We start from the raw sequence: 12,912 nt of genomic DNA, 5'->3' as shown, positions 1-12,912 counted from the left end.
CCTCTTCCTGCTAGCTAAATGGCCCGTTGTTTGAGAGTGCCGTCAGCGAGCTTGTTACACCAGCAATCTGTTACCACATGTTACACACATGTCACGCCACTTATACAACATCTACCTAAAGGTCTTATAAAGCTAACAACGGTGTCTGATTTCAATTTAATGAATATTTGTGAAGACAAAGTGTTTCGTTAGCTGCGACTGTCCCTTCAATCCTAGCTAGCTATGTGTAGCTACAAACCACGGATAGTTAGCTTCCTTTTCGCCTTAATTCGATTATATTTACAGTTTGAATTTCATCACGACACTTACACAAAATCTAACTATATGTTTTATAAAGCTAACAACGGTGTCCGATTTCAAGTTAATGAATATTTGTGAAGACTAGGTGTTTCGTTAGCTGTGACTGTCCCTTCAATCCTAGCTACAAATCACGGATAGTTAGCTTCCTTTTCGCCTTAATTCGATTATATTTACAGTTTGAATTTCGTCACGCCACTTACACAACATCTCCCTAAAGGTTTTATAAAGCTAACAACGGTGTCCGATTTCAAGATAATGAATATTTGTGAATTCCAGAGGAATTCTAAGAGGAGGCTAGCTAGCTCTCATTGATAGAGCTCCATCCAGCCGCAGGCTCTATCAATGAGACTCGCGGACAAGCGGCGTTTATTTCCCCAATCGTTTGTTTAAATAACTCAACACATTATAATTACACACATTAAAAGATTAACTGGAACCTGTGGTAACATTGCTGGTGTAAAGTGTGCTGGGGGGGGGTTGGGGGGGCGGGCGCTCTCTCACACACACCGGCATTTAGCTAGCAGGAAGAGGGAGCTGCAGGCCCTGGAGCTCTGTCAGAGCACCAGCGTTTAGTAGTCCATTATCCAAAAACCGGTGACTTTGGCGGGTATGGAGTGCTGTGGGCTGGCAGTCGTGTGGAGCTCCAAGTACCTCAGAGCAGGCCGGGGTGTGTGAAGGAAGGCGGGTACGGGAAGCGGGCAGGACCCGGCAGCTGAATTCCGACACACAGTTGGACAAAATTTGCAATTAGCCATCCATTTTCGTAAAGTGGCCCATATTTGAGCCTTACATAGTTGATTTCTCGCAAAAAAAAAGTTTCAGAAGTGAATTTTGTAATGGAATAGCAGAGATATGCGCGACCTAGATTCTGAAGACTACCTGATCTCAGGTAAGTTGTGTAGCCTATGTAAATGTTGGGGCGTGACCGTTCTCTTAATACACCCATGGGCTGACAAAGGTTCCGGTTTTTGGGAGGTTGACGTCAACTTCCAGCTTTGTTGGGATTCGCCCGTTTTCAGCGGCAGTTTCAAAATATGAGATTTTCATAGTAAAGGGGTGTCAGTGGGACTTTGAGCTTCTATGTATGTCCTATTTACCCACCGAACTGTCGTTATTCAACTATGACAGGGTAAAATCGGTTTTGCATTCTATCACCCCTTTAAAAAAAGAGAAGCACTTTTTTTCGATGTTTTTGTCACTTTTTTTCGACTTTTTGGTTACTTTAAAAAAAATATTTTGTCACAAATTTCTGATGTTATTGTCGATGTTTCTGACGATTTTTCTGCACTTTTTTTTACGTTTTTGTGTTTTTTTTCTAATTTTGTCACTTTTTTCCAACGTTCTTTGATCTTTTTTTTTCTCAAATGCTATAAAATTGAATAAAACACCCAAATTCAATGAAAATAGTGAACTGATCATTTATTTTACTTGTAACGAGTAACTGTCTTTTACACTGCATGTCTAAGGTTTGGTTAAAAAACTGAAGTTGAAGTTAGGTTTTGTCTTTAGAATCAAGTCTTGTTTATCGTTTAAAGCAAAAAAACAACTTGTAAATGCCACATTCTTGTCTGTTTTGGACTATGGTGACATTTTATATATGTATTCGACCTCCCAGTGTCTTCACGCTTTGGACACGTTGTTTCATGGAGCCTTAAGATTCATCACAAACTTAAAATCTCATACTCATCACTGTTTGCTTTACTCTCGGGTCGAGTGGTTCTCCCTCTTAATTAGGCGTTGGATGCACTGGCATCTTTTTATTTATAAAGCAGTACTAGGATTACTTCCTCCTTATCTGAATGTTTACATCCTCCCGAGGTCTGCAGGGACATATCACTTGCGTTCACAGGATCTGTTTTTATTGTCAGTCCCTAAAGCCCGCACTGACTTTGGTAAAAAGGCTTTTAATTTTGCCGCACCATCTGCATGGAATCAACTTCAGAATGAGCTACAGTTGAAGGAGTTGGTCTCACTTTATTCTTTTAAAGGCTTTCTGAAAGATCTTGCAGAAAGGCAGTCTGTCTGTCATTGTTTTTAAATTGATTTAGGACCCAGATTTTTTTTATGATGACATTGGTGTTTGAATATGATGAGTGAAAGTGTGTCTATGTTTTTATTTCGTTGTTGTCTTTGTATTTATTGAAACCAAGCTGCTGCCACTTGCCAGGACCCTCTTGTAAAAGAGATTTGTAATCTCAAGGAGTTTTTTCCTGGTTAAATAAAGGTTTGAATGAATGAATGAAACGGTTGTATGGAACCATCCAAGTTATGGTTTTGGACAATTTGGTTGAAAAAAACCCAAATTCTCGGGTCAAATTTGACCCGAGGACAACAGGAGGGTTAAAGGGACAGTTCACTAGTGATGGCGAGATGAAGCCTCATGAAGCATTGAAGCTTCCCAGCCAACTGGTTCACTTCTCGAGGCTGAATTTTCTCACAACACCACCTGTTGGTCAAAGAGTGTAAAACGGGCAGATATATTTCAGATAATCTAGTTTCCCATTGCCAGACTTTCCTCCACAGCGTTGCGGAGGAAGGTCTGGCTAGTCCACACAGCATTCCTGGATGGGAGAAAAACATGCTCTGGTTTATTGGCATTTCTTTAAACCAATCACAATCGTCTTGGGTGGTGCTAAGCTCCGGACGGAGCCACGGTGCCTCTGCTAAATAGTCTCGGGAAGGAACTTGTTTTGGTGGAACGTGTGTACGTTCAAAAGTAGTTTTAGTCGTGCGAGAGAAAACTCTGATTGGACAGATAGTCTAGCTAGCTGTCTGGATTTACCCTGCAGAGATCTGAGGAGCAGTTAACCATAGTCCTCACAAATCCACCGCAGGCTAGAAAGCCAACACAGAGACAGAGGAAGGGGACGGACATCCGGCTGAAATTAAACTCATCCGGCAGAATTTGCACTTGAACAATCCCGGAAGTGACTACAGATGATCTATGTGCTCAGATACACTGTATCGTTTTTTTTTTATTGTATTTTATGCCAGTAATATTGTCTATACTATTGAGTGAAATCTCCCCCTTTTTCCATAGATGAATTTAATTACATTATAGGACAAACTTTACAACCATAAAGTTCAGAGTTTTGATTATTAATTGTATGAAAAATCTGTTTGTGTTTTTACAGAAAATGGACAGGTTTTTGTCGAAAGAAGAGAGCAAGAAAGACGCCGAACTCAATCGCCAGGAACATGTAGGACTTCCTGTTTCCTAACCCTTTTCTCCTTTTCTTTTCTTTTAATCTTTCTGCTTTTTCTTGCCTCCCTATCCCTCCTCCTTCCTTTTCTTCATCACCGTCCTTTCTTCTTCCTCTTTGTTATGCTTCTTTGCCTCAGAGACACACACATACATACACACACACACACACACACACACACACACACACACACACACACACACACACACACACATGTCTTGAGAGGAATACTGTTAAGTGTACTGTAAGTCTGTGCTACCAACATTGCCATCTTGAGTTCAGCTTGCTTCGCTTTCTGCGATGGCGCCGCTGTGTTTTATTGTGCTGGGTGATGTCATTTTCCCCGCCGTGCGCTACATTAAAATAAATGCGACACACCTTACAAAAAGTGCGGAGGTTGTCGGTAAGATGCATGTAAATTGTTGCGCCCAACATGTTGAAATTTATAGCTATATTTCAATTTCTTTGCGGGAACACCACCTTCACCTGCCATCTTTATCGGTTCACTTTCGGGTCAGAACTTTCCGCAAAGCTTGCGCAGAGATCAACTGCGCAACTGGGTTATAGGTTGCCAGGTTGAGGGTTATAGGTTGCCAGGTTGAGGGTTATAGGTTGCCAGGTTGAGGGTTATAGGTTGCCAGGTTGAGGGTTATAGGTTGCCAGGTTGAGGGTTATAGGTTGCCAGGTTGAGGGTTATAGGTTGCCAGGTTGAGGGTTATAGGTTGCCAGGTTGAGGGTTATAGGTTGCCAGGTTGAGGGTTATAGGTTGCCAGGTTGAGGTGACAAACGTGATGAAAATTGTATATGGTGGATTGTGTGAATAGGATGCGCTTCATACAAGATCTGGCAACTGGTCAACATTAGACAAACATATTGGTCTGATTATTTATAAAGGAGTTTGGGCCCTGCAAATTACGGGAGTTTCCCGGGAGAAATAACAAACCGGGAGGGGTCTGGGAGATAGGGCTAAAAAACGGGAGAAACCCGGGAAAAATGGGAGTGTTGGCAGCTATGGTGTAGATTCAAACCACTTCATAAACCTGTCACGTAGAGATTCACCGATTGACCGGCTGGTGACCGGAATTGCCCGATTTTCACATGATCTGCCATGTCTGCCGACCGGCCGGTCAGTCTGACATATGCCGCTCAATCAGCTGTTTATGAAATGTCATAAAGTCGTAATTATACACGGCTGTGCAGAGCAGTCTGCTCTACTGATCTCAGGCAAACGGTCAGCCTCTCTCTCTCTCCCCCCTCTGAGGCTGGACCTGAACAACTGGAACATGAAAACTACACTCACGCGGGTCCCGTGAAATATGACAGCTGCAGTTTATTGGAAAATAGCGTTGGGCACACTGGCTTTGATGAATTTACTGTTTATCAGACCCCAGACCCCTAACGTTAGCAGATAAGCCCATTGACAGGAACTGTAGTGTTCATATTTATGCACAATGACAAATAAAGCAAAGTTACTGTTGATGTTCAAACAGGCCTGTGTGTGTGTTTTGAGAAATATCTTTATACTGCAAGGTTATATATATATATATATATATATATATATATATATATATATATATATATACATATATATATATTTAGTTGGATATTTGATGTGAAAAGAAGGAAATGGTTCTTCCATAACATTGCACTTTAGATGTGTGTGAATTTCCCACACCAGGAGTTAGAGCTGGGCAATATATTGATATTATATCGATATTGTGATATGAGACTAGATATCGTCTTAGATTTTGGATATCGTAAAATCGTAATATGGCATAAATGTTGTCTTTTCCTGGTTTTAAAGGCTGCATTACAGTAAAATGATGTCATTTTCTGGACTTACCAGATTGTTATAACTGCTCTTTTATTTGCCTTTACCCACTTAGTCATTATATCCACATTACTGATGATTATTCATTTAAAATCTCATTGTGTAAATCTTTTTTTAAAGCACCAATAGTCAACACTACAATATTGTTGCGGTGTCGATATTTGGTCAAATATGCAGTGTAGGTATTTGGTCAAAAATATTGTGATATTTGATTTTACCCATATCGCCCAGCCCTACCAGGAGTAATTAATATAGTATATATATTTATAGAATATTGTAAACGGTGCATCTCTACCGTCACGTGGTACGGACAGGCAGCGAGGCTTCGGATGTCATCAATGACGTCATTTGTCCAAAACGATGCAAGCTTCGATACGCGCTTCACAGAAAACTTCCGGGATTTCTCAACACACGCTCCGAAGCCTCGGCACAGAACGTAACAACACTACAGTTCACCACCAAAATCACAAATACATATTGTTGCTCTCACCCTACAGTCACATTAGCTACAGAAGACAGCGACACGCACTCGCTTGTGGGCGTTCCGGGGCGTGCCTTAACCTACTCCTGGTTGCTTGGCAAAAGTAAACAGAAATTCTCTGGTGCTACCTTCAAGCACGTCCCCTCTGTTTACTTTGTGGATAGAGCCATAGATATACGTATGAATGATGAAATATGAAATATTATGACTAAACGTCCTGTCAACTAATCAGATGTCTTCCCACTATAATGGTTGAAAAAGTTGAAATCGTGAATATTCCATCTATAAAAAGACCGCTGTTCTCCCTACCTTTTCATCGATTGCAAAATGAATTGAAGAAAGTTACTGAAGATTGCAGCTGTGTACGTGCTGTGGAGAAGAAGACAGCGCCGTACTGTCTAGTCACGAGAACGATGTTTTTGGATTTAAAAGTATTTATTTCTCGATAGAAGTAACAAAATATATGAGATAAAATACCAAACATATCAGATATATTCAGAAATACGATGTCCTGAAGCGTTTCCGTCATCTTGAATGATTTACTTTGACTAGAGCAACCAACGTACATACGTCACGCTGCCCTCACGCTGCCTTCGCTCCGATTGGCAGTTGGTTTGTCGCATCGCTCAGCATTTGCATAAAATAGACTTCTTGTCTATTCTGGCCCCGCCTTGCTCATGGCGGCGGCAAGCTCGTCGCTGGCAAACGGCCACTCCCACTGAAAATGAATGGCAGCCTGTCGCTTTGTCTCTGTCTCTTGTAGCTAATGTGACTGAGGAGTTACCTGTCGTTTTATTTATCAGTCTAGATAGTTTTGATGCGAGTTGCCCAGTGTTGCTGCTTTCTCGCCAATATAATGGAACCAGATGGCGCTTGGCTTGTGCAGCTCAAAGAGCCAAAAAAATACAGTACATTTGAAAAGCTCTACAGCAATGCCTCTTTTCTCTACACTCTGCATGCTGGCTGCAGAGAAACTTGGCTGAAGCATCAGAAATGTTTTCTCAGTGATGTAAGATGGTCTCTACTTGTGGGAAATGTGTCCTGAAATTCACTGGAAATCTGGAACACGTTTCCTTCACTCGATATCAGACCCAGCCTGTGGTTTTAACCCTTCATTTCTCACTCTGTGCTGTTAGCCACAACAGCCAAATAAATACTTTAAGATTAATCTCACACGAAGCAGAACCAGATTTAGAGTCTACATATTCACTGACACAGCACTTCTTTGAAGACTCTCTGAAGTTGAGGAAACTAATTAGATTTTCTCTAGTTTTAAATGAAAGCTGTGTGTGTGTGTGTGTGTGTGTGTGTGTGTGTGTGCCCCTTGTCTGTATGGGACGTAGAATGAGCAGCGACAATGTTAGCGAGTAGTAATAAAGACTGAAAATCTGCGTAAGGAGTCAGGTTGGGGGACTTTCACCCAGGAGACCGGAGTTCGTGTATATTTTGTAACCACACCCAAGGTCTTTTCCTAACCAAGTGGTTTAACCCTGCACGTTGAAAAATTATGGCAAAGGGAGTCCAGACCAGGCGTCGGTATTTAATGAGTTGGGAATGAGAATGTGTAGGGTTTGTGTACTTTTCCAGATGTTTGTTAGGTGTCTGTGTACAGATTTTGTCGCCCCAGTAGGGTCGCATCATGCAAGATGCAGTCACGAAACATTACAGGTGTGTAGTTGAGATCAAAATGAAGTACTCAAAACTGCCTCTGTGGTAGTTCGCTACAGTAGGAGTCTCTAGTACCACATTTTGCCATGATGGCACGCACGCATGCACCTGCACACACACATACGCACGCACACACACACACACACACACACACGCGCGCGCACGCACACGCGCCCGCTCGCACACGCGCGCGCACGCACACTGGCTGAAAGACATGTCCCTTATTTGATATCTCCTCGCTTTAACCGGAAGTTGTTTTCGCCCTCCTTCTTGAAGGCCGTCTCAAAGCTCTTATTCCTGCCCGAGGATGGAAGATGGAGGAGGGATCTCTGAGGAGCTATGAGCGAGGATGGAGGAGGGATCTCTGAGGAGCTATGAGCGAGGATGGAGGAGGGATCTCTGAGGAGTTATGAGCGAGGATGGAGGAGGGATCTCTGAGGAGCTATGAGCGAGGATGGAGGAGGGATCTCTGAAGAGCTATGAGCGAGGATGGAGGAGGGATCTCTGAGGAGCTATGAGCGAGGATGGAGGAGGGATCTCTGAGGAGTTATGAGCGAGGATGGAGGAGGGATCTCTGAGGAGCTATGAGCGAGGATACAGAGAGCAGCCTTCCTGAAAGCCGTGCAGCTGAAAGCTGTTGCTAACTTCGCCCAAACAGCTGATGAATTCACGTGACGCTTCAGAGGAAAGGACGTCTCATCCCTCTAAAACATATTTCCTTGTTTCCTTTCTCCTCGCAGGATTTTCTCGCAACTCTCCAATAAATTCCTTGGTGGGATGGACTAAGAAACGAGGAAAGATGTCAATTGAAGGAAAGCAAGTGAAGGAAACGTGGAAGCAATTTAACCACATGAAATGTACCTACAGAAAACAAAGTCCCGACCTGTCGTGTGGCAACGTGATGTCAAAATAACGTAGATCTCACTGGCGCGCCAGGATTGAAAGTGCGTGACCAGAGGTCAGCGGTGCACAACAAAGTGGAAACAGGAAGCATGGACGAGTTCGAGGGCAAGCGAATGTAAACTTGTAAACTTGCTGGGTTAAGATGAGCTCTTTTATGGTGAATGAAAGGCTCGATCTAACGAAGTAGGTCATCCAATCGTATTCAAAGTGCTTCTCTTCGTCTATCATCCTCATTTATTTCACCAGGATATTGAACTCACCATATTTAAGTCTAGCGTTATTCAAAGGACGAACATTCCACCTTCTTTTTCTTCGTTTCTTTGCAAGCAGGCTCAAAAGCGGCTGTTTTTCCTCATCCATTGACTCCAATATCATCTTAGTCGCTTTTGACATTGACGTCAATGCTGCTGCTGCCAATTCTGCCGTTGTTTGTCTTTTTATTCTTCTTCTAGTCCGTAGAAATAGCAGTCGGTAGTCTTTCCTCAGTTGCAACTAGGTTTGCAAAATTCTGGGAATTTTCAAAGTTGGAAACTTTCCATGGGAATTAATAAATTAATTAATAAACTGGATATTTTTAATATTGTTTGTTATGCTACTGTTAGTCTATTACAGGGAACCTAAAAAAAACATCTTGCAGCATAATCTTTGTTAAAACAACCTGATTTAATGCAACTTCAGTTGAATGTCCTCACTATATTCGTCAATGACATGCACGCATGCAGTAATCAGCATAGGCTACATTTTGGTTTTTGTTTGGGGGGGGGTAATACATAACCCATTGCTATTATTAACCTATGTGTGTTAATTGTATAGCCCACTAACCATAGTAAATCAAAATTGGAATGTTTCCAAAATTGCCCAGCTAAACTTTCCACGAAAAGCAATATTAAAAATATCCTGTTAATTCCCGTTAATTCTCATGAAAATTTCCAAATTGGAACATTTCCAAAATTGCCCAGCTAAACTTTCCATGGAAAGTTTCTGGAAGAAATTTTCGCACGCAGAGTATAAAAAGTTACAGCGCTCCCATGATGCCACACTGTTGCGCGACAGGTCGGGAATGGCGAGTATACTGAACGCTTTATATTGGTTATGTTTTAATTTCTGCGGTTTTAACAAAATTGTGAATCTTTATTTAATATCCAAGATAACTTATTGGAGGACTTCACATTTTGTAATAAGGGGTCCTTCATTGTAAGGAAGATTAAGCCTCAGAAACGATGCCGATCAGGGATCAATCTCAGCAATGACTTACAACTAATTCATGAAATGATAAATAATTGTAACGATGAAAAATAAGACCCAAGCTGTAGAAAAAGGTTAAATGTTCAAGTTTCCATGTTCATACTTGTCTCTGTTGGCAGAATACATTTATTTTCTTTCTTCAGAATTTCCTCAAAACTTGTAGCTGTCCCCCTTCAACTGCCGTTCAGCACACAGCTGAAACCTTTTCTGCAGAAATCCCCCAGAACTTCTCCTCTGTGGCCAACCCACACATATCTTTGCAGCTCTAGAGACCATGCAAACTCCACACTAGGACTGTGAGTTTTCCCAATGATTTCCCAATTTGATTCAAGTCAGATTCACGAGGTCCCCATTCGATTATATTTCCGATTCCATATCAATTAGGTTAGGGCAATTTCTGTTACAATATCAGCTCCGTCTCCCCGCTTTAAAGCCTGGTGTGTGTCACGAGATGCAGATTCAGACTTTCGTACCAAATACAGTACGTTCTGGCAGGATATCTTTGTGTTCTAAGACCGGGGAAGCTCAGTGGTTAGCGTGTAGGCTCCATGAGAGAGAGTGTGACGTGAACGCGTTCAAAGCAGACAGCTGCCGGCTATCGAAGCAGCGAACACATTGGCAGTTTATGGTAGTAAATGTACAGTGTAGGTTTCAGTTTCTCTCTGAAAGCCCCAACATAAGGGGAATAGATTGGAGTTAGAGCTGTAATTGGGACTTTAAAGTTAGGCCCGACAAGGACCGAGCCCGACAGACTTCGGGCCGAGCCCGACAAGTCCATTTTGATTGACAGCTTTTTAAAAGCCCAAACCCGTTTACAGCCCGACTGTACAAAAGGCCGTCTATCAGCAGTGATTGTTAGAATACATGCCGGAGAATAGCGCGGACACGCGCTTCACACCGTGAGCGGGCATGCGCGCCACTCAAACGTAAAAGGGAGACACGAAAAAAAGAGACTGCTTGTCAGGATCCTGAAGGACTGCCTTTGTGCCACTCTTGTGGCCATTTTGTATATTGTGTTGTGTTTTGTGCTTGTTGCTGTTTTCCGTGTGGCTGTGTCTTTGTCTCCGCTCATCCCCTTATATGGTCTGCACTTCCTGTCTCGTTAGTTTCCCTCCGGTTCTGCTCTCACCTGTTCCCCGTTACTGTCTTGTCCAATCCTCTGTCTTTCTGTTGATTGGTCTGTGTATTTCTACACCCCTCTGTTCCTTTGTCTGTTGTCGGTTCGTCTCTCTGTTTGTTCCTGTGAGAGTCCTGTTCGTTTGTAGGTTTGTAGTTGTGAGTTTGTAAGTTGTACAGTCAATAAAAATGTTTGTTCTGCACGTCTGCCTGAAAGAGTCTTGCATTTGCAACACCGACATTCAAATGTGCGCACGCTCTTTTGCCTTTTGTCAAGAATGAGTCATTTATCATTTTTTTGACATCATTTATTCATGACTAACGTAGGCTATAGGCCACTTGGAAGTTGGAACAAAGAAATAAAATAAGTCCTCCAGAGGCCAGCCTCCGTTTCACCTCCTCAGCATCCATTTTCGCGCTAATCGAAACGCATCACCTGACCGCTCATTTACCGCGCAAGCCCGAGCCCGGCCCGAGCCCGAGCCTATGTAAAGTGATAGAAATTAAGACAAACCTGATCTTCAGCTCCAATTGGAGTCGTAAACATTCAGACAGAGGAACTATTTCACAGACTGGAAAGCAACAACTCCTAAGTTTGTCTCCTTGTCTTTAATTGTGCAAATGATACCAACGTGACTCATTGACCTAACCTGTTGTACAATGTTCTATGTTTTTCTCTGCTATAAGCCATTTCTTTCTGTATTTCATTACATGTTTAATTCAGGAAAAAAAAAAAAAAATCATGCTGGTCTCCAGGCCAGAAATATGCCTAGATTCCTGTGAAATTTGTTTCTGTCAAGTCTAATTTTAATTACAAACAGAAAAATTAAAAGAGTTCTCCTTTTTGTCATGCAGAATGTGGTGGGAGATGGAGGGAGGAGTCTCGGCGGCTCGGTCCTACCCCTCCTCCTCCTCTTCTTCATCCTCCAGAAAACGAGGCTGCAGCTACATGACTGTGGGACTCCTGTGTTTGGGTGCAGGGGAAGCGCATACCACAGCAGATCTGTAAGTAACTTTTTTCTTTTCACTTACGTGTGCAGTGATGGAAATGTAACAGCAGTGTGGATTTTATAAGTTTGATCTGTAAATTTAAAGGGGTGACGTTTAAGGGCTGAAAGAAAATCATAATTTCTTTGGTCAATCTTGAAATCAGGATTATTTAACACAATTCCTTGTTGACTCTTGGGAAGATGTTGCATGGATTAAAGTAAACAATCAGTGAAACATCAAACAAATCAACAGTGAAAACACGTGGAACTGTGAAATGTCCCTTCATACTTTCCTGTTCGAACTTCTTTTCTTAATTCTTCATCCAGAAGACAAGACAGAATAAGGCCCCCCTGCACACTGCCTGCGAGGCGTGAGCGTGTCAGCTGCGAGGCGTGTCTGTTTATATTTCGGCTCCCATGTTAACAGGTTAGAGCTTGCACACTACCTGCGTGACATGCACGTCTCAGAAAACGTGTGCATGCTAGAAATAGGACCGATGCCTATTTTTTAAGCGACACGCAAGCGTGTTGGAAGCGTGTCCAGGCAACATAGTCATGTCATTTTGAAACAAATACATTTAATAAATGACATGTTGATGTTTGAAAGTCTCTAGGTTTTGATATAAATGCAGATATACATTTAATTTAAAAAAATATTAATAAATAATTATCGATTTCCAAATATGGCACCTGTCAATACAGAACCAAATATTCTGTAGCCTATTTTGTTAGTTTTTCTTGATTACTTGCTTTTTAGGAGTCAAAATCACAAACAAAATTGGATTAATTGCACATCGCTAGTGAAATGGGACAGAGCTGACTCGGCTTTAATGATACTGATGAATTTATTTTGGAAAAGAGACTTATTTTGGGATGTTGTTTCTTTAAAGATAGACATCTTCAGTAGGAACCAATGGGCTTGGAGCTGAGAGGCAGAAAGACACATTTTGTTGTGTGGTTTCGGGGGGGGGGGGGAGGGGTTTGACAATAAGAAAAATCTATAACAACACCAGGGGTCTCATTTATAAAACCTGTTTCCCAAGAAAAAGTTGCGTGAAGCAGGATGAAATTTGACGTTGCAACATTCCTCGCAAAAGTCAGGATTTATAAAGAATTTCCATGCGGAAAAAATGTTCCCAGTTTTCCGAAACCTTTTGACCTTGTGTGTGATCGTGC

The 12,912-nt window shown here is 42.0% G+C and overlaps 1 protein-coding gene across 1 annotated transcript in view; it reads left to right on the top strand.

Annotated features, from left to right (window-relative positions):
- Positions 1–3,434: 3,434 nt before the first annotated feature.
- Positions 3,435–12,912, top strand: part of LOC120562574 (collagen alpha-6(VI) chain-like) — a 146,306-nt gene continuing 136,828 nt past the window's right edge. Inside the window, 2 exon segments of the mRNA XM_039806349.1 lie at positions 3,435–3,500; positions 11,603–11,752. The gene's annotated coding sequence lies outside the window, so the exon portion shown is untranslated.

The sequence above is a fragment of the Perca fluviatilis genome, chromosome 7, assembly GCF_010015445.1.
Source record: "Perca fluviatilis chromosome 7, GENO_Pfluv_1.0, whole genome shotgun sequence".
Lineage (NCBI taxonomy): Eukaryota > Metazoa > Chordata > Actinopteri > Perciformes > Percidae > Perca > Perca fluviatilis.
Note: the sequence above shows the minus strand (reverse complement) of the source record. Positions and strands in the feature narration are given on the sequence as shown.